The sequence below is a fragment of the Chaetodon trifascialis genome, chromosome 11 (genome assembly GCF_039877785.1).
Source record: "Chaetodon trifascialis isolate fChaTrf1 chromosome 11, fChaTrf1.hap1, whole genome shotgun sequence".
Classification (NCBI taxonomy): domain Eukaryota; kingdom Metazoa; phylum Chordata; class Actinopteri; order Chaetodontiformes; family Chaetodontidae; genus Chaetodon; species Chaetodon trifascialis.
In genome coordinates this window covers 24,110,809-24,129,358 of record NC_092066.1, presented here as the reverse complement: position 1 = coordinate 24,129,358, position 18,550 = coordinate 24,110,809, and the positions used below count along the sequence as shown (strand labels likewise).

Genomic DNA, 18,550 nt, shown 5'->3' with positions numbered 1-18,550 from the left:
TTTCATGTTATTTTTCTTTGCTATTATTTTATGATGGATGTTGGAAGTTACCTGGAAATGTATGTGTATTGTGAGCAATGAATTAAAGGGAAAAAAAAAAAAAAAAAAAAAAAAAAATCTGTTCTTATCAGTTTAATATCTGATATGTCCTCTATACGGGGACAACATATTAAATGGATTTTTAGCGCTGGGAGCTGAAAAAGGGGCTTGCTCCGTTCACTCCATGCATCGACCCGGTATTGCAGTGCCGCTGGGAACGGTGCACCTTCCTTCAGCCTTGTGCAAAATCAAAATCAAAACTTGACGCAGAGCGAGAGCTCCGTCGCTCGTCTTGACAGCCGATCAAGAAGCCAGGCTCAGCGTGGAGGGCGCTCATTGCGTTGCAAGTCGACCTGCAGGAGATCAATCTGTTGGCTGTTGACTGGGAACCCCGGCAGTCTCCTGCTCTCCGATCACTGCGTGTCAGCCATTACGGCTGCGGGGGAAGGGGGAAGGAGCAAAGGCAATCGACGGCGGGATGAGGCCTGATAAAAATGCAGCCAGAGGTTGCAGTCGGGACAGTGCAACAAGGAGCGAGGCCTACCATGAGCGAAGTGACTGGGACGACACCAGGTCTTGGCTGCCGTAAAGGGGAGGGCCGTACTTACTCAGGTTTCTCTTCATATCGCACAAGTCTTTCGCCTTTTACTAAAGACTTCCGTGGAAAGGAACACCAATGAGTTGCACCTATTTTTGGACGGCTCTGCCTCTTGGCTGAGCCTCGTGCTTTTGTGAATATCAGCATCGCCGTCGGTCACACACACAAAACGCTCAGGGAGAGTAGTATATTTCAGTATATTTCAATTTCTTTTATTTTTCTTTTTCTCTTGTGATTTCCTGCCTCTTTGGAGCTAAAACAACAACTCGCAATTTAGAAATTTTGAAAAAAAAAATAAAAAAATTTGTAGTTCAGATTTTACAGCATGTCCACTGTAGTGGCCAACAGAACACTTTTACCATAACACAATGAAATCATAATAGGCTGACAAGAATGTCAATGCATTTTTTTAAATGAAACTGAACATTTGGCCTGTATCTTTTGTTGAACCACTGAGCAAAACTGACATGATTAAACATTCATAACGTGACTATTATTTTTCCTAACAAAAATTTGAACTGAACTCTGACTCCAATTTATGATTCCTGACATGTTCTTAAACAAGAAAATATATGATGACCAAAAAAACATTATCTTAACAATATTTGACTTATCTTTTCTCTTTTCCTGGCATTTGCGTTTTGCTGCAGTCTCCATTTTGTCTCAGCGTCAAAACAAAGTTCCCCTCATCCCACCCAAACACGTGAGATATCATTGGAAAGGCCAGGATGTCCTCTATGGAGCACACCAGGACTTAGTAGGGTAGCTCAAATGACTCAAAAGATATAGACCAAAACCAAATGTCCACTGCAGAGGACATAAATGAATAGGCTGGGTCTCAGGAGAATATGCTGCTGCAGCCCTGTGGTTGCTTTCTCAGAGACAGAAACTGCATGCCAAGTCGCTGTTTGTTTGTTTTTTGTTTTTTCATAGAAAAGCAGGGAACAAATTGACGTCCAACGTGCACCTACCACACGTCTTAGTCGAATGACCGAAGTGTTTTGAACTTTTCAGAAACAGCCAAAAGAGTCAGGGCACCTGATTGTGATGAGTTGGTCAGCTTTGCAGGATGCCAGTTAACATCTTTTGAGTCAATGTGATTTTCTGCAACAACCACTGAAGGTGAGCTAACGCTAAGGGCACCTGACTGTGGGATTATGCCTTGTCCGTACCCTCAGATAGGTTGCCGTGTCCAGGACTTAGTCGCCTGTCAACGGCACCTTCAATTCATACTTACCTGGCAGGGGAGATACCATGATCAACAAGGTGGTTCACCCATGGCGAGGCGCATCCATTGCACTAAGGGATGTGCTGACCTGTGCGAATTCCCCACATGTGGGAATCTCGACTGCATAATTTGTGGTAGTGGGGGACTGCGTACGCGCTCTCCCCTCGTCATAGTGTTGAAGATAAACAAAACGGTCGTCTGCCGTGACTGCAAGGCCTGTGGCTGCTTTCTCAGAGACAGAAACCGCATGCCAAGTCGCTGTTTGTTATTTTTTCCTACAATAGAGAGAAAGAACTTTACGTCCAACGTGCGCGTGCCACACGTCTTAGTCAAATGACAGAAGTGTTTTGAACTTTTCAGAAACAGACCAAAGAGTCAGGACACCTGACTGTGATGAGTTGGTCAGCTTTGCAGGATGCCAACTAGAGAGGGTTTTGTGTCCCACAAGAAATTGTTATGAAATCTATCTGAATGATTATATTCTAAAAGATAAGTCAAGAAAAGTCAAGAAAAGAAAAAAGAAAAGAAAAGAAAAGAAAAGAAAAGAAAAGAAAAGAAAAGAAAAGAAAAGAAAGCTTTTGCAGTGGAGAGTTCCAAACACCCCTTTGTTTGATGATGTATGACCTGTTTTAGCTGAAATAACAATTATGGAAAGATTGGTATTTAATGGTATTTAAATGGGAAAGCTGAATCTTAAATGTAATCGTGTGTAAGTAATTTGTGTACTTTGACGTTACCCCTGCAATGGACTTAATAAACGTCACAAAATGGAAAAATTGAAATTGACTTCTGTGGAAAGGAACACCAATGACTTGCACCTATTTTTGGATGGCTCTGCCACTTGGCTGAGCCTCGTGCATTTGTGAATATCAACAGCGCCGTCGCTCACACAGACACACACAAGACGGCCAGGGCTGAGCCAGGGAGCGCTTGGGTGGAGGTGCTCAGCGCCTGCCCTACTTATGCGCAAGTCAAACGCTTGCACCACGACGTGTGCGCACTGTTCCAGGGGGTGGCCTGGGCCAGCAAACCGCTGAACCTCATCGCTTCTCGGCCTTTTGGCTAAGATCAAGTGTAGTATCTGTTCTTATCAGTTTAATATCTGATATGTCCTCTATACGGGGACAACATATTAAATGGATTTTTAGCGCTGGGAGCTGAAAAAGGGGCTTGCTCCGTTCACTCCATGCATCGACCCGGTATTGCAGTGCCGCTGGGAACGGTGCACCTTCCTTCAGCCTTGTGCAAAATCAAAATCAAAACTTGACGCAGAGCGAGAGCTCCGTCGCTCGTCTTGACAGCCGATCAAGAAGCCAGGCTCAGCGTGGAGGGCGCTCGTTGCGTTGCAAGTCGACCTGCAGGAGATCAATCTGTTGGCTGTTGACTGGGAACCCCGGCAGTCTCCTGCTCTCCGATCACTGCGTGTCAGCCATTACGGCTGCGGGGGAAGGGGGAAGGAGCAAAGGCAATCGACGGCGGGATGAGGCCTGATAAAAATGCAGCCAGAGGTTGCGGTCGGGACAGTGCAACAAGGAGCGAGGCCTACCATGAGCGAAGTGACTGGGACGACACCAGGTCTTGGCTGCCGTACAGGGGAGGGCCGTACTTACTCAGGTTTCTCTTCATATCGCACAAGTCTTTCGCCTTTTACTAAAGACTTCCGTGGAAAGGAACACCAATGAGTTGCACCTATTTTTGGACGGCTCTGCCTCTTGGCTGAGCCTCGTGCTTTTGTGAATATCAGCATTGCTGTCGGTCACACACACAAAACGCTCAGGGAGAAAAAAAGTATATTTCAATTTCTTTTCTTTTTCTTTTTCTTTTGTGATTTCCTGCCTCTTTGGAGCTAAAACAACAACTCGCAATTTAGAAATTTTGAAAAAAAAAATAAAAAAATTTGTAGTTCAGATTTTACAGCATGTCCACTGTAGTGGCCAACAGAACACCTTTACCATAACACAATGAAATCATAATAGGCTGACAAGAATGTCAATGCATTTTTTTAAATGAAACTGAACATTTGGCCTGTATCTTTTGTTGAACCACTGAGCAAAACTGACATGATTAAACATTCATAACGTGACTATTATTTTTCCTAACAAAAATTTGAACTGAACTCTGACTCCAATTTATGATTCCTGACATGTTCTTAAACAAGAAAATATATGATGACCAAAAAAACATTATCTTAACAATATTTGACTTATCTTTTCTCTTTTCCTGGCATTTGCGTTTTGCTGCAGTCTCCATTTTGTCTCAGCGTCAAAACAAAGTTCCCCTCATCCCACCCAAACACGTGAGATATCATTGGAAAGGCCAGGATGTCCTCTATGGAGCACACCAGGACTTAGTAGGGTAGCTCAAATGACTCAAAAGATATAGACCAAAACCAAATGTCCACTGCAGAGGACATAAATGAATAGGCTGGGTCTCAGGAGAATATGCTGCTGCAGCCCTGTGGTTGCTTTCTCAGAGACAGAAACTGCATGCCAAGTCGCTGTTTGTTTGTTTTTTGTTTTTTCATAGAAAAGCAGGGAACAAATTGACGTCCAACGTGCACCTACCACACGTCTTAGTCGAATGACCGAAGTGTTTTGAACTTTTCAGAAACAGCCAAAAGAGTCAGGGCACCTGATTGTGATGAGTTGGTCAGCTTTGCAGGATGCCAGTTAACATCTTTTGAGTCAATGTGATTTTCTGCAACAACCACTGAAGGTGAGCTAACGCTAAGGGCACCTGACTGTGGGATTATGCCTTGTCCGTACCCTCAGATAGGTTGCCGTGTCCAGGACTTAGTCGCCTGTCAACGGCACCTTCAATTCATACTTACCTGGCAGGGGAGATACCATGATCAACAAGGTGGTTCACCCATGGCGAGGCGCATCCGTTGCACTAAGGGATGTGCTGATCTGTGCGAATTCCCCACATGTGGGAATCTCGACTGCATAATTTGTGGTAGTGGGGGACTGCGTACGCGCTCTCCCCTCGTCATAGTGCTGAAGATAAACAAAACGGTCGTCTGCCGTGACTGCAAGGCCTGTGGCTGCTTTCTCAGGGACAGAAACCGCATGCCAAGTCGCTGTTTGTTATTTTTTCCTACAATAGAGAGAAAGAACTTTACGTCCAACGTGCGCGTGCCACACGTCTTAGTCAAATGACAGAAGTGTTTTGAACTTTTCAGAAACAGACCAAAGAGTCAGGACACCTGACTGTGATGAGTTGGTCAGCTTTGCAGGATGCCAACTAGAGAGGGTTTTGTGTCCCACAAGAAATTGTTATGAAATCTATCTGAATGATTATATTCTAAAAGATAAGTCAAGAAAAGTCAAGAAAAGAAAAAAGAAAAGAAAAGAAAAGAAAGCTTTTGCAGTGGAGAGTTCCAAACACCCCTTTGTTTGATGATGTATGACCTGTTTTAGCTGAAATAACAATTATGGAAAGATTGGTATTTAATGGTATTTAAATGGGAAAGCTGAATCTTAAATGTAATCGTGTGTAAGTAATTTGTGTACTTTGACGTTACCCCTGCAATGGACTTAATAAACGTCACAAAATGGAAAAATTGAAATTGACTTCTGTGGAAAGGAACACCAATGACTTGCACCTATTTTTGGATGGCTCTGCCACTTGGCTGAGCCTCGTGCATTTGTGAATATCAACAGCGCCGTCGCTCACACAGACACACACAAGACGGCCAGGGCTGAGCCAGGGAGCGCTTGGGTGGAGGTGCTCAGCGCCTGCCCTACTTATGCGCAAGTCAAACGCTTGCACCACGACGTGTGCGCACTGTTCCAGGGGGTGGCCTGGGCCAGCAAACCGCTGAACCTCATCGCTTCTCGGCCTTTTGGCTAAGATCAAGTGTAGTATCTGTTCTTATCAGTTTAATATCTGATATGTCCTCTATACGGGGACAACATATTAAATGGATTTTTAGCGCTGGGAGCTGAAAAAGGGGCTTGCTCCGTTCACTCCATGCATCGACCCGGTATTGCAGTGCCGCTGGGAACGGTGCACCTTCCTTCAGCCTTGTGCAAAATCAAAATCAAAACTTGACGCAGAGCGAGAGCTCCGTCGCTCGTCTTGACAGCCGATCAAGAAGCCAGGCTCAGCGTGGAGGGCGCTCGTTGCGTTGCAAGTCGACCTGCAGGAGATCAATCTGTTGGCTGTTGACTGGGAACCCCGGCAGTCTCCTGCTCTCCGATCACTGCGTGTCAGCCATTACGGCTGCGGGGGAAGGGGGAAGGAGCAAAGGCAATCGACGGCGGGATGAGGCCTGATAAAAATGCAGCCAGAGGTTGCGGTCGGGACAGTGCAACAAGGAGCGAGGCCTACCATGAGCGAAGTGACTGGGACGACACCAGGTCTTGGCTGCCGTACAGGGGAGGGCCGTACTTACTCAGGTTTCTCTTCATATCGCACAAGTCTTTCGCCTTTTACTAAAGACTTCCGTGGAAAGGAACACCAATGAGTTGCACCTATTTTTGGACGGCTCTGCCTCTTGGCTGAGCCTCGTGCTTTTGTGAATATCAGCATTGCTGTCGGTCACACACACAAAACGCTCAGGGAGAAAAAAAGTATATTTCAATTTCTTTTCTTTTTCTTTTTCTTTTGTGATTTCCTGCCTCTTTGGAGCTAAAACAACAACTCGCAATTTAGAAATTTTGAAAAAAAAAATAAAAAAATTTGTAGTTCAGATTTTACAGCATGTCCACTGTAGTGGCCAACAGAACACCTTTACCATAACACAATGAAATCATAATAGGCTGACAAGAATGTCAATGCATTTTTTTAAATGAAACTGAACATTTGGCCTGTATCTTTTGTTGAACCACTGAGCAAAACTGACATGATTAAACATTCATAACGTGACTATTATTTTTCCTAACAAAAATTTGAACTGAACTCTGACTCCAATTTATGATTCCTGACATGTTCTTAAACAAGAAAATATATGATGACCAAAAAAACATTATCTTAACAATATTTGACTTATCTTTTCTCTTTTCCTGGCATTTGCGTTTTGCTGCAGTCTCCATTTTGTCTCAGCGTCAAAACAAAGTTCCCCTCATCCCACCCAAACACGTGAGATATCATTGGAAAGGCCAGGATGTCCTCTATGGAGCACACCAGGACTTAGTAGGGTAGCTCAAATGACTCAAAAGATATAGACCAAAACCAAATGTCCACTGCAGAGGACATAAATGAATAGGCTGGGTCTCAGGAGAATATGCTGCTGCAGCCCTGTGGTTGCTTTCTCAGAGACAGAAACTGCATGCCAAGTCGCTGTTTGTTTGTTTTTTGTTTTTTCATAGAAAAGCAGGGAACAAATTGACGTCCAACGTGCACCTACCACACGTCTTAGTCGAATGACCGAAGTGTTTTGAACTTTTCAGAAACAGCCAAAAGAGTCAGGGCACCTGATTGTGATGAGTTGGTCAGCTTTGCAGGATGCCAGTTAACATCTTTTGAGTCAATGTGATTTTCTGCAACAACCACTGAAGGTGAGCTAACGCTAAGGGCACCTGACTGTGGGATTATGCCTTGTCCGTACCCTCAGATAGGTTGCCGTGTCCAGGACTTAGTCGCCTGTCAACGGCACCTTCAATTCATACTTACCTGGCAGGGGAGATACCATGATCAACAAGGTGGTTCACCCATGGCGAGGCGCATCCGTTGCACTAAGGGATGTGCTGATCTGTGCGAATTCCCCACATGTGGGAATCTCGACTGCATAATTTGTGGTAGTGGGGGACTGCGTACGCGCTCTCCCCTCGTCATAGTGCTGAAGATAAACAAAACGGTCGTCTGCCGTGACTGCAAGGCCTGTGGCTGCTTTCTCAGGGACAGAAACCGCATGCCAAGTCGCTGTTTGTTATTTTTTCCTACAATAGAGAGAAAGAACTTTACGTCCAACGTGCGCGTGCCACACGTCTTAGTCAAATGACAGAAGTGTTTTGAACTTTTCAGAAACAGACCAAAGAGTCAGGACACCTGACTGTGATGAGTTGGTCAGCTTTGCAGGATGCCAACTAGAGAGGGTTTTGTGTCCCACAAGAAATTGTTATGAAATCTATCTGAATGATTATATTCTAAAAGATAAGTCAAGAAAAGTCAAGAAAAGAAAAAAGAAAAGAAAAGAAAAGAAAGCTTTTGCAGTGGAGAGTTCCAAACACCCCTTTGTTTGATGATGTATGACCTGTTTTAGCTGAAATAACAATTATGGAAAGATTGGTATTTAATGGTATTTAAATGGGAAAGCTGAATCTTAAATGTAATCGTGTGTAAGTAATTTGTGTACTTTGACGTTACCCCTGCAATGGACTTAATAAACGTCACAAAATGGAAAAATTGAAATTGACTTCTGTGGAAAGGAACACCAATGACTTGCACCTATTTTTGGATGGCTCTGCCACTTGGCTGAGCCTCGTGCATTTGTGAATATCAACAGCGCCGTCGCTCACACAGACACACACAAGACGGCCAGGGCTGAGCCAGGGAGCGCTTGGGTGGAGGTGCTCAGCGCCTGCCCTACTTATGCGCAAGTCAAACGCTTGCACCACGACGTGTGCGCACTGTTCCAGGGGGTGGCCTGGGCCAGCAAACCGCTGAACCTCATCGCTTCTCGGCCTTTTGGCTAAGATCAAGTGTAGTATCTGTTCTTATCAGTTTAATATCTGACATGTCCTCTATACGGGGACCACATATTAAATGGATTTTTAGCGCTGGGAGCTGAAAAAGGGGCTTGCTCCGTTCACTCCATGCATCGACCCGGTATTGCAGTGCCGCTGGGAACGGTGCACCTTCCTTCAGCCTTGTGCAAAATCAAAATCAAAACTTGACGCAGAGCGAGAGCTCCGTCGCTCGTCTTGACAGCCGATCAAGAAGCCAGGCTCAGCGTGGAGGGCGCTCGTTGCGTTGCAAGTCGACCTGCAGGAGATCAATCTGTTGGCTGTTGACTGGGAACCCCGGCAGTCTCCTGCTCTCCGATCACTGCGTGTCAGCCATTACGGCTGCGGGGAAGGGGGAAGGAGCAAAGGCAATCGACGGCGGGATGAGGCCTGATAAAAATGCAGCCAGAGGTTGCGGTCGGGACAGTGCAACAAGGAGCGAGGCCTACCATGAGCGAAGTGACTGGGACGACACCAGGTCTTGGCTGCCGTACAGGGGAGGGCCGTACTTACTCAGGTTTCTCTTCATATCGCACAAGTCTTTCGCCTTTTACTAAAGACTTCCGTGGAAAGGAACACCAATGAGTTGCACCTATTTTTGGACGGCTCTGCCTCTAGGCTGAGCCTCGTGCTTTTGTGAATATCAGCATCGCCGTCGGTCACACACACAAAACGCTCAGGGAGAAAAAAAGTATATTTCAATTTCTTTTATTTTTCTTTTTCTCTTGTGATTTCCTGCCTCTTTGGAGCTAAAACAACAACTCGCAATTTAGAAATTTTGAAAAAAAAAATAAAAAAATTTGTAGTTCAGATTTTACAGCATGTCCACTGTAGTGGCCAACAGAACACTTTTACCATAACACAATGAAATCATAATAGGCTGACAAGAATGTCAATGCATTTTTTTAAATGAAACTGAACATTTGGCCTGTATCTTTTGTTGAACCACTGAGCAAAACTGACATGATTAAACATTCATAACGTGACTATTATTTTTCCTAACAAAAATTTGAACTGAACTCTGACTCCAATTTATGATTCCTGACATGTTCTTAAACAAGAAAATATATGATGACCAAAAAAACATTATCTTAACAATATTTGACTTATCTTTTCTCTTTTCCTGGCATTTGCGTTTTGCTGCAGTCTCCATTTTGTCTCAGCGTCAAAACAAAGTTCCCCTCATCCCACCCAAACACGTGAGATATCATTGGAAAGGCCAGGATGTCCTCTATGGAGCACACCAGGACTTAGTAGGGTAGCTCAAATGACTCAAAAGATATAGACCAAAACCAAATGTCCACTGCAGAGGACATAAATGAATAGGCTGGGTCTCAGGAGAATATGCTGCTGCAGCCCTGTGGTTGCTTTCTCAGAGACAGAAACTGCATGCCAAGTCGCTGTTTGTTTGTTTTTTGTTTTTTCATAGAAAAGCAGGGAACAAATTGACGTCCAACGTGCACCTACCACACGTCTTAGTCGAATGACCGAAGTGTTTTGAACTTTTCAGAAACAGCCAAAAGAGTCAGGGCACCTGATTGTGATGAGTTGGTCAGCTTTGCAGGATGCCAGTTAACATCTTTTGAGTCAATGTGATTTTCTGCAACAACCACTGAAGGTGAGCTAACGCTAAGGGCACCTGACTGTGGGATTATGCCTTGTCCGTACCCTCAGATAGGTTGCCGTGTCCAGGACTTAGTCGCCTGTCAACGGCACCTTCAATTCATACTTACCTGGCAGGGGAGATACCATGATCAACAAGGTGGTTCACCCATGGCGAGGCGCATCCATTGCACTAAGGGATGTGCTGACCTGTGCGAATTCCCCACATGTGGGAATCTCGACTGCATAATTTGTGGTAGTGGGGGACTGCGTACGCGCTCTCCCCTCGTCATAGTGTTGAAGATAAACAAAACGGTCGTCTGCCGTGACTGCAAGGCCTGTGGCTGCTTTCTCAGAGACAGAAACCGCACGCCAAGTCGCTGTTTGTTATTTTTTCCTACAATAGAGAGAAAGAACTTTACGTCCAACGTGCGCGTGCCACACGTCTTAGTCAAATGACAGAAGTGTTTTGAACTTTTCAGAAACAGACCAAAGAGTCAGGACACCTGACTGTGATGAGTTGGTCAGCTTTGCAGGATGCCAACTAGAGAGGGTTTTGTGTCCCACAAGAAATTGTTATGAAATCTATCTGAATGATTATATTCTAAAAGATAAGTCAAGAAAAGTCAAGAAAAGAAAAAAGAAAAGAAAAGAAAAGAAAAGAAAAGAAAAGAAAAGAAAAGAAAAGAAAGCTTTTGCAGTGGAGAGTTCCAAACACCCCTTTGTTTGATGATGTATGACCTGTTTTAGCTGAAATAACAATTATGGAAAGATTGGTATTTAATGGTATTTAAATGGGAAAGCTGAATCTTAAATGTAATCGTGTGTAAGTAATTTGTGTACTTTGACGTTACCCCTGCAATGGACTTAATAAACGTCACAAAATGGAAAAATTGAAATTGACTTCTGTGGAAAGGAACACCAATGACTTGCACCTATTTTTGGATGGCTCTGCCACTTGGCTGAGCCTCGTGCATTTGTGAATATCAACAGCGCCGTCGCTCACACAGACACACACAAGACGGCCAGGGCTGAGCCAGGGAGCGCTTGGGTGGAGGTGCTCAGCGCCTGCCCTACTTATGCGCAAGTCAAACGCTTGCACCACGACGTGTGCGCACTGTTCCAGGGGGTGGCCTGGGCCAGCAAACCGCTGAACCTCATCGCTTCTCGGCCTTTTGGCTAAGATCAAGTGGGATTTGTTTAGCTATCTCAGACAAGGGGACATCCACGGGAGCGATGGCTGCATTGGCCATTAAAGACCAGTCGACCCCAAAGGTCGGGCTGAGATACACGCTGCGGTTCAAGACAAGATCAGCTCAAGAAGACGTGCTGTCCAGAGCACGTTTCTGCAAGGATGTGATCATGGGGCTCCTGCATCTGAAAGTGGAAGACGTGTTCTGCATACAATGGAACCAGCAGGAGAAAGCCTTTGACGTGACCATGAGGAATGAGGACGTCTACAGACGGATGGTAGAGGTTTGCAGCAAGGAAGGCAACACAATGCCACTAGCAAGCTACCAAGTGCTGAATTTGGACAAACCAAATTTCCGGGTGGTCACAATTCATATGTTCAACCCGTTTGTGACAGACCTTGCTTTGTCTCAATTTTTGGGGCAGTATGGAGAAGTGGCTTCAGCAGCAAGGTATGTGAATGACTCTTGGGGGTTTTGGACTGGGAGACGACAGTTCCAAGTGCTGTTGAATGCAGATCCTGAAGGAGCTGATCAGCTCAGGCATCCACCTGCTTTCTTCAGCCTTGGTAGTGATCGCGGGTATTTGTACTATGCACGGCAACCAGCTTTCTGTCGACGCTGCCGGCAGTCTGGCCACACAGAGGCCCACTGCACCGGAGATCGCTGCCGTTTCTGTGGGCAGGGAGGACATGAGGCCAAAGACTGCCCAGCACCAAAGACCTGCCATGGTTGTGGGGGAGAGGATCACCTGTATCGCAGCTGTCCTAGCCGAAAGAAGACCTTTGCTGAAGCCGTTACTGCAAGCAGGGCTAATGAGGGAGCCAAGGCTGCACAGGGAAGATCTACCCGAGTAGAGGCTGTTCCAATTACATCAGTGCAAGTGGAGGCAGCTGCTCGTGTTTCCGGGGGTGGGGCGGAGGATGAACTGCGGGAGCAAGGATTGGCCAACGCTTCTACTGCAGATGATGGAGGACTGGCACCCTCAGCTGATGGGGAGGTCGTTCCCCTCTCCTTGTCTCCTGTCCCTCGCTCCTCTAGAGTGAAGCATGGGGCAAGAAGTCTTTCAGAGGTTTTAGGAGATGGGCTTCCACTGGAAGAGAATAACAATGTGGAGAGCGGGCACAACAAAAGGCCCAAGGGAGTAGTAAAAGGGGAGAAGGGGAAGCCCACAGTTGATGGGGGTGACTGTAGAAATGCAGGGGGCTTAAGGGAGGGAGGGGTCAAAGAGTGGGGTGAAGGGGATATCAGGCAGGAGGCCCGAAAGGGAGCAAAGGATCAGTCCCAGACCAATGCAGGAGACTTGTTCCCAGTAGAATTTGGGTTGGATCCTGAACTCTCACATGGTCTGTATGTGTTACCATCCCCATTAAGTGGGGATGCATATGTGGGTCCTGATAGGTCCACAACCTCCCCAAATACAGTGCCCTTTTCTTGGGCGGACCAGATGGACAGTGAAGGACTTTTCTCTCAGTAGAATAAGAAGAGGGTTTTTCTTTTGTTTTTGTTTTCCGGTGGGACTGACTTTTCTTAATATAATTGGTTACATCAAGGTTTGTTCATTAAATGTGAGGGGAATGAGGAACCCTGTTAAGAGACGGGTTGTTTTTGATTTTGTAAGCGCTCAGCGTATTTCCATTTGTTTATTGCAGGAGGTTCATTTGCGGGATAACAGGGATGTTGGGGTTTTTACGAGGGAGTGGATGGACGGGGGGTCAGTTTGGAGCGTAGGGGGTGTTCACTCTACGGGGGTTGGGATTTTGTTTGGTGTAAGAGAAATTAGTATTGAAGATACTTTTGTTATTGTTCAGGGGAGGATCATGGGTGCAGATATTGCATGGGGCATGTACAAACTGAGGGTAATTGTGGTGTACAGTCCACACACTCCAGCAGAAAGGAAGGAAGCATTTGAGTTAGTACAGCCGCACCTGGTCACAAATAGGCAGGTGGTTATAGGTGGTGATTTTAATGTGGAGTTGGGGAAAGGGGGTGACACAAGTAGTCTTTACATCTCACAGCTTATGGCCGGTCATGGTCTGGTGGATGGGGGAAAGAGGGTCAGTCCACTCATGGACGGTCCCACCTGGCGTAACTCACGGAGCATGGCCAGGCGTTTGGATTATTTGTTTTTTACTAGATCTTTGGTTTTGTCAGCGGGTAGAATGCTCCCGGTCTTTTTTTCTGATCATGACTGTTTATTTTTTGAGGTGCGCTCATGCTTACCGGCTTTTGGACCGGGGTTTTGGCGTCTCAACATAAGTGTACTGGATGAGGATGTTTTCAGGCAGACTTTCTGTTGGTTTTTCAATGGTTTAATAGGATTGAGATCAATGTGCACTGGGGTGATTGAGTGGTGGGAAATTGCCAAAGGAAGGATTAAGGAATTTTGCTCGATATACTGTAAAAAGAAGATGAGGTGTGCACGGAGGGTGATATGTCACCTTCAGAGCCTGCTCGAACTTGAGTACGCTAAGGCAAATTGTGGTGGTCCTGTGTCTCAGCAGGTTTGCGACTCCTTGAAGGCACAGCTCAGGGACATCTTTGAGAACAGAGCCCGAGCATACCTATTGCGGTCTCGCTGGGAATATATGGAGAATGCAGAGACATGTTCTGCTGGGTTTTTTGGTTCAGTGCAGGCTGGTCGGAGAAAACAAGTGGTGACTGGACTGAGAGACAAACACGGTGTGGTGGTGTCAGGGGCTGGGGGGATGTTGCGTGTTGCCACTGAGCACTATAGTACCACTTTCATGGAAAAAGAGGTGGACATAGACGGGGGGGAGGTCTTCTTAGACTTCCTGACCCAACGGGTGCCAGGAGACGTAGCACAGGCTTTGGAAGCCCCACTTACCCTCCAAGAGCTAGAGGGGGCTCTCAAGACGATGAACAGGAGGAAGGTACCTGGCATTGACGGACTCCCTGTTGAGTTCTATGTTAAGTTTTGGGATGTCCTCGGGCCAGTGGTGTTAGAGGTGCTGTCCTCAGTGCTCTCGACCGGAGCCATGGGTGGGTCCATGGCCACAGGGGTGTTGTCCCTCCTATATAAGAAAGGGGATCGCACTGACCTTTGTAACTGGCGGCCGCTGACCATGCTGTGTGTGGATTATAAGCTCCTGGCAAAGGTCTTGGCGACTCGTATGGGCATGGCACTTCCACATGTGGTCCATGTGGACCAGACATGTGGGGTGGCAGGGCGCTCAGCGAGATGGAACCTGCAGCTAATACGGGATGTTGTGGCGTGGACAGAGGACAGGAACCTGCCGCTTATGGTGGTCGGCCTGGATCAGGAAAAAGCTTTCGACAGAGTTAATTGGGGTTTTATGTTTAGGGTGTTAGAGAGGTTAGGTTTTGGTCAGGGTTTTGTAGGGTGGTTGCGCACACTGTACACTGGGGTGGGGAGCAGGGTTTCAGTAAATGGTCATCTGGGTGAAGTGTTCAGTTTGCATTCTGGGGTAAGACAAGGGTGCCCGCTTTCACCTTTGCTTTACATACTGTACATAGAGCCCCTGGCAGCAGCAATACGGGCTGACCAGCGTGTGAAAGGTTTCTTGGTGCCTGGCAGCGGCGGCCTCAGGGTCAAGCTTTCTCAGTACGCTGATGACACCACTCTGCTGCTGGACAGTGATGAATGCCTCATGCAATCATTGGAGGTTTTCAGGAAGTTTGGTCAGGTGGCTGGTGCTAAGATTAACCATGCCAAATCATCTGTCAAGTTTTTTGGGCAGTGGAAAGGGAGGGTGGATGTGCCAGGGGGACTGTCACTCTGCACAGGACCCCTGAAGGTACTGGGGGTCTGCTTTGAGACAGCCTACAGTGCCACAGTCAACTGGACCAAGCGCTTATCGGCAGTCCAGAAGAAGCTCCAACTATGGAAGAGCAGGCACCTAACATTGATAGGGAAGGTGCTTGTCTTGAAAGTGGACATTTTGCCTACCCTCCTATTCTTGGCATATGTGTACCCACTGCCTGTCAGTATGAGGAGGCCACTCATGCGCCTTGTTTTCTCCTTCATGTGGGGAGGCAGATATGAGTACGTGGCAAGGGTGCGCATGCTAGCTGGCATTGAAGAAGGGGGCAGAGCCGTGCCACACTTCCCGCTGAAGTTGGACAGCATTTTCGTGTCCTTTCTGTGTAAGCAATTGTCTGATCATGTGAGGCATCCCTCGGGGTACTTCCTACGTCTTTTTTTTGCTTATCAGGCAAGACAGATGATGGACTGGACCAATGTGGCACCACGGTCGGAGCAGCAGCCCTGGCACTATTGCCATGCAGCCAAATGGCTGAGAGCACATCCAGAGGCATCAGAAGGAACAGTAAGAATAGATCACAGGGTCCTCTATAAAGAGGTAGTGCAGAGAGTAACTGCACCAGCAGTGGTAGGGACACCTACTAGGGTGTGGAGGGAGATTCAGCCACGGGGGCTTGACAATGGTCTTAAAGACTTGAACTGGCTATGTCTCCATAAGTGCCTGCCAGTAAGGGAAACTATGTTCCGGCATGGGCTGGCAAGATCACCAGTGTGCCCTAGGTCTACGTGTTCAGGAGAGGAGACAACGAGACATATTATGTGGGATTGTTTCTTTGCTCAGGTGGTATGGGGTAGAGTGGAAACATGGCTACGTCAGAAAGTCCCTTGTTTAAAACTGTCATGGGCTAAGGTCGAAAGAGGGTTGGGGCGGGTCTTGGGTGGGGCTACTTTCTCGGTCTGGTTCATTGTTAGCCTAGTTAAGAGCAACTTGTGGAGGGCAAGGCAGGACCTTGTGCAGAAAAATAGAAAAAACAACGTAGAATGGGTAATCAAGAGAGTTGAGGCAAGTGTGAAGGGGAGAGTTAACAGGGACATTGTTAAGTGGGGGAGGCATGCTGCTCTAGAGAGATGGAAAGGTGGATTTGGGTTGATGCCAGGGAATCAGGGGTGAATTGTAGGTCTGGCGACAATGCATTTCATGTTATTTTTCTTTGCTATTATTTTGTGATGGATGTCATATGTTGGAAGTTACATGGAAATGTATGTGTATTATGAGCAATGAATTAAAGGGAAAAAAAAAAAAAAAAAAAAAAAAAAAAATCTGTTCTTATCAGTTTAATATCTGATATGTCCTCTATACGGGGACAACATATTAAATGGATTTTTAGCGCTGGGAGCTGAAAAAGGGGCTTGCTCCGTTCACTCCATGCATCGACCCGGTATTGCAGTGCCGCTGGGAACGGTGCACCTTCCTTCAGCCTTGTGCAAAATCAAAATCAAAACTTGACGCAGAGCGAGAGCTCCGTCGCTCGTCTTGACAGCCGATCAAGAAGCCAGGCTCAGCGTGGAGGGCGCTCGTTGCGTTGCAAGTCGACCTGCAGGAGATCAATCTGTTGGCTGTTGACTGGGAACCCCGGCAGTCTCCTGCTCTCCGATCACTGCGTGTCAGCCATTACGGCTGCGGGGGAAGGGGGAAGGAGCAAAGGCAATCGACGGCGGGATGAGGCCTGATAAAAATGCAGCCAGAGGTTGCGGTCGGGACAGTGCAACAAGGAGCGAGGCCTACCATGAGCGAAGTGACTGGGACGACACCAGGTCTTGGCTGCCGTACAGGGGAGGGCCGTACTTACTCAGGTTTCTCTTCATATCGCACAAGTCTTTCGCCTTTTACTAAAGACTTCCGTGGAAAGGAACACCAATGAGTTGCACCTATTTTTGGACGGCTCTGCCTCTAGGCTGAGCCTCGTGCTTTTGTGAATATCAGCATCGCCGACGGTCACACACACAAAACGCTCAGGGAGAAAAAAAGTATATTTCAATTTCTTTTATTTTTCTTTTTCTTTTGTGATTTCCTGCCTCTTTGGAGCTAAAACAACAACTTGCAATTTAGAAATTTTGAAAAAAAAAATAAAAAAATTTGTAGTTCAGATTTTACAGCATGTCCACTGTAGTGGCCAACAGAACACTTTTACCATAACACAATGAAATCATAATAGGCTGACAAGAATGTCAATGCATTTTTTTAAATGAAACTGAACATTTGGCCTGTATCTTTTGTTGAACCACTGAGCAAAACTGACATGATTAAACATTCATAACGTGACTATTATTTTTCCTAACAAAAATTTGAACTGAACTCTGACTCCAATTTATGATTCCTGACATGTTCTTAAACAAGAAAATATATGATGACCAAAAAAACATTATCTTAACAATATTTGACTTATCTTTTCTCTTTTCCTGGCATTTGCGTTTTGCTGCAGTCTCCATTTTGTCTCAGCGTCAAAACAAAGTTCCCCTCATCCCACCCAAACACGTGAGATATCATTGGAAAGGCCAGGATGTCCTCTATGGAGCACACCAGGACTTAGTAGGGTAGCTCAAATGACTCAAAAGATATAGACCAAAACCAAATGTCCACTGCAGAGGACATAAATGAATAGGCTGGGTCTCAGGAGAATATGCTGCTGCAGCCCTGTGGTTGCTTTCTCAGAGACAGAAACTGCATGCCAAGTCGCTGTTTGTTTGTTTTTTGTTTTTTCATAGAAAAGCAGGGAACAAATTGACGTCCAACGTGCACCTACCACACGTCTTAGTCGAATGACCGAAGTGTTTTGAACTTTTCAGAAACAGCCAAAAGAGTCAGGGCACCTGATTGTGATGAGTTGGTCAGCTTTGCAGGATGCCAGTTAACATCTTTTGAGTCAATGTGATTTTCTGCAACAACCACTGAAGGTGAGCTAATGCTAAGGGCACCTGACTGTGGGATTATGCCTTGTCCGTACCCTCAGATAGGTTGCCGTGTCCAGGACTTAGTCGCCTGTCAACGGCACCGTCAATTCATACTTACCTGGCAGGGGAGATACCATGATCAACAAGGTGGTTCACCCATGGCGAGGCGCATCCATTGCACTAAGGGATGTGCTGACCTGTGCGAATTCCCCACATGTGGGAATCTCGACTGCATAATTTGTGGTAGTGGGGGACTGCGTACGCGCTCTCCCCTCGTCATAGTGCTGAAGATAAACAAAACGGTCGTCTGCCGTGACTGCAAGGCCTGTGGCTGCTTTCTCAGGGACAGAAACCGCATGCCAAGTCGCTGTTTGTTATTTTTTCCTACAATAGAGAGAAAGAACTTTACGTCCAACGTGCGCGTGCCACACGTCTTAGTCAAATGACAGAAGTGTTTTGAACTTTTCAGAAACAGACCAAAGAGTCAGGACACCTGACTGTGATGAGTTGGTCAGCTTTGCAGGATGC

At 46.4% G+C, this 18,550-nt stretch overlaps 15 non-coding genes across 15 annotated transcripts; all 15 read left to right on the top strand.

Moving 5' to 3' along the window:
* The first annotated feature begins 77 nt into the window (after positions 1-77).
* Positions 78-270, top strand: LOC139339648 (U2 spliceosomal RNA). The gene has a single exon (XR_011602782.1). It is a non-coding gene; the product is annotated as a U2 spliceosomal RNA (small nuclear RNA).
* Positions 271-643: 373 nt separating this feature from the next.
* On the top strand, positions 644-761 carry LOC139339707 (U5 spliceosomal RNA). Its single transcript, XR_011602836.1, has one exon. It is a non-coding gene; the product is annotated as a U5 spliceosomal RNA (small nuclear RNA).
* A 1,105-nt stretch (positions 762-1,866) lies between these two features.
* Positions 1,867-2,031, top strand: LOC139339532 (U1 spliceosomal RNA). Its single transcript, XR_011602670.1, has one exon. It is a non-coding gene; the product is annotated as a U1 spliceosomal RNA (small nuclear RNA).
* Positions 2,032-2,907: 876 nt separating this feature from the next.
* Positions 2,908-3,098, top strand: LOC139339622 (U2 spliceosomal RNA). The gene has a single exon (XR_011602757.1). It is a non-coding gene; the product is annotated as a U2 spliceosomal RNA (small nuclear RNA).
* A 373-nt stretch (positions 3,099-3,471) lies between these two features.
* On the top strand, positions 3,472-3,589 carry LOC139339706 (U5 spliceosomal RNA). Its single transcript, XR_011602835.1, has one exon. It is a non-coding gene; the product is annotated as a U5 spliceosomal RNA (small nuclear RNA).
* Positions 3,590-4,687: 1,098 nt separating this feature from the next.
* Positions 4,688-4,852, top strand: LOC139339556 (U1 spliceosomal RNA). Its single transcript, XR_011602693.1, has one exon. It is a non-coding gene; the product is annotated as a U1 spliceosomal RNA (small nuclear RNA).
* An 841-nt stretch (positions 4,853-5,693) lies between these two features.
* On the top strand, positions 5,694-5,884 carry LOC139339620 (U2 spliceosomal RNA). The gene has a single exon (XR_011602755.1). It is a non-coding gene; the product is annotated as a U2 spliceosomal RNA (small nuclear RNA).
* Positions 5,885-6,257: 373 nt separating this feature from the next.
* Positions 6,258-6,375, top strand: LOC139339705 (U5 spliceosomal RNA). Its single transcript, XR_011602834.1, has one exon. It is a non-coding gene; the product is annotated as a U5 spliceosomal RNA (small nuclear RNA).
* Positions 6,376-7,473: 1,098 nt separating this feature from the next.
* On the top strand, positions 7,474-7,638 carry LOC139339555 (U1 spliceosomal RNA). The gene has a single exon (XR_011602692.1). It is a non-coding gene; the product is annotated as a U1 spliceosomal RNA (small nuclear RNA).
* An 841-nt stretch (positions 7,639-8,479) lies between these two features.
* Positions 8,480-8,670, top strand: LOC139339640 (U2 spliceosomal RNA). The gene has a single exon (XR_011602775.1). It is a non-coding gene; the product is annotated as a U2 spliceosomal RNA (small nuclear RNA).
* A 372-nt stretch (positions 8,671-9,042) lies between these two features.
* On the top strand, positions 9,043-9,158 carry LOC139339744 (U5 spliceosomal RNA). Its single transcript, XR_011602873.1, has one exon. It is a non-coding gene; the product is annotated as a U5 spliceosomal RNA (small nuclear RNA).
* A 1,100-nt stretch (positions 9,159-10,258) lies between these two features.
* On the top strand, positions 10,259-10,423 carry LOC139339530 (U1 spliceosomal RNA). The gene has a single exon (XR_011602668.1). It is a non-coding gene; the product is annotated as a U1 spliceosomal RNA (small nuclear RNA).
* Positions 10,424-16,348: 5,925 nt separating this feature from the next.
* Positions 16,349-16,543, top strand: LOC139339651 (U2 spliceosomal RNA). The gene has a single exon (XR_011602785.1). It is a non-coding gene; the product is annotated as a U2 spliceosomal RNA (small nuclear RNA).
* A 373-nt stretch (positions 16,544-16,916) lies between these two features.
* LOC139339743 (U5 spliceosomal RNA) lies at positions 16,917-17,032 on the top strand. Its single transcript, XR_011602872.1, has one exon. It is a non-coding gene; the product is annotated as a U5 spliceosomal RNA (small nuclear RNA).
* Positions 17,033-18,132: 1,100 nt separating this feature from the next.
* LOC139339529 (U1 spliceosomal RNA) lies at positions 18,133-18,297 on the top strand. The gene has a single exon (XR_011602667.1). It is a non-coding gene; the product is annotated as a U1 spliceosomal RNA (small nuclear RNA).
* The last annotated feature ends 253 nt before the right edge of the window (positions 18,298-18,550 follow it).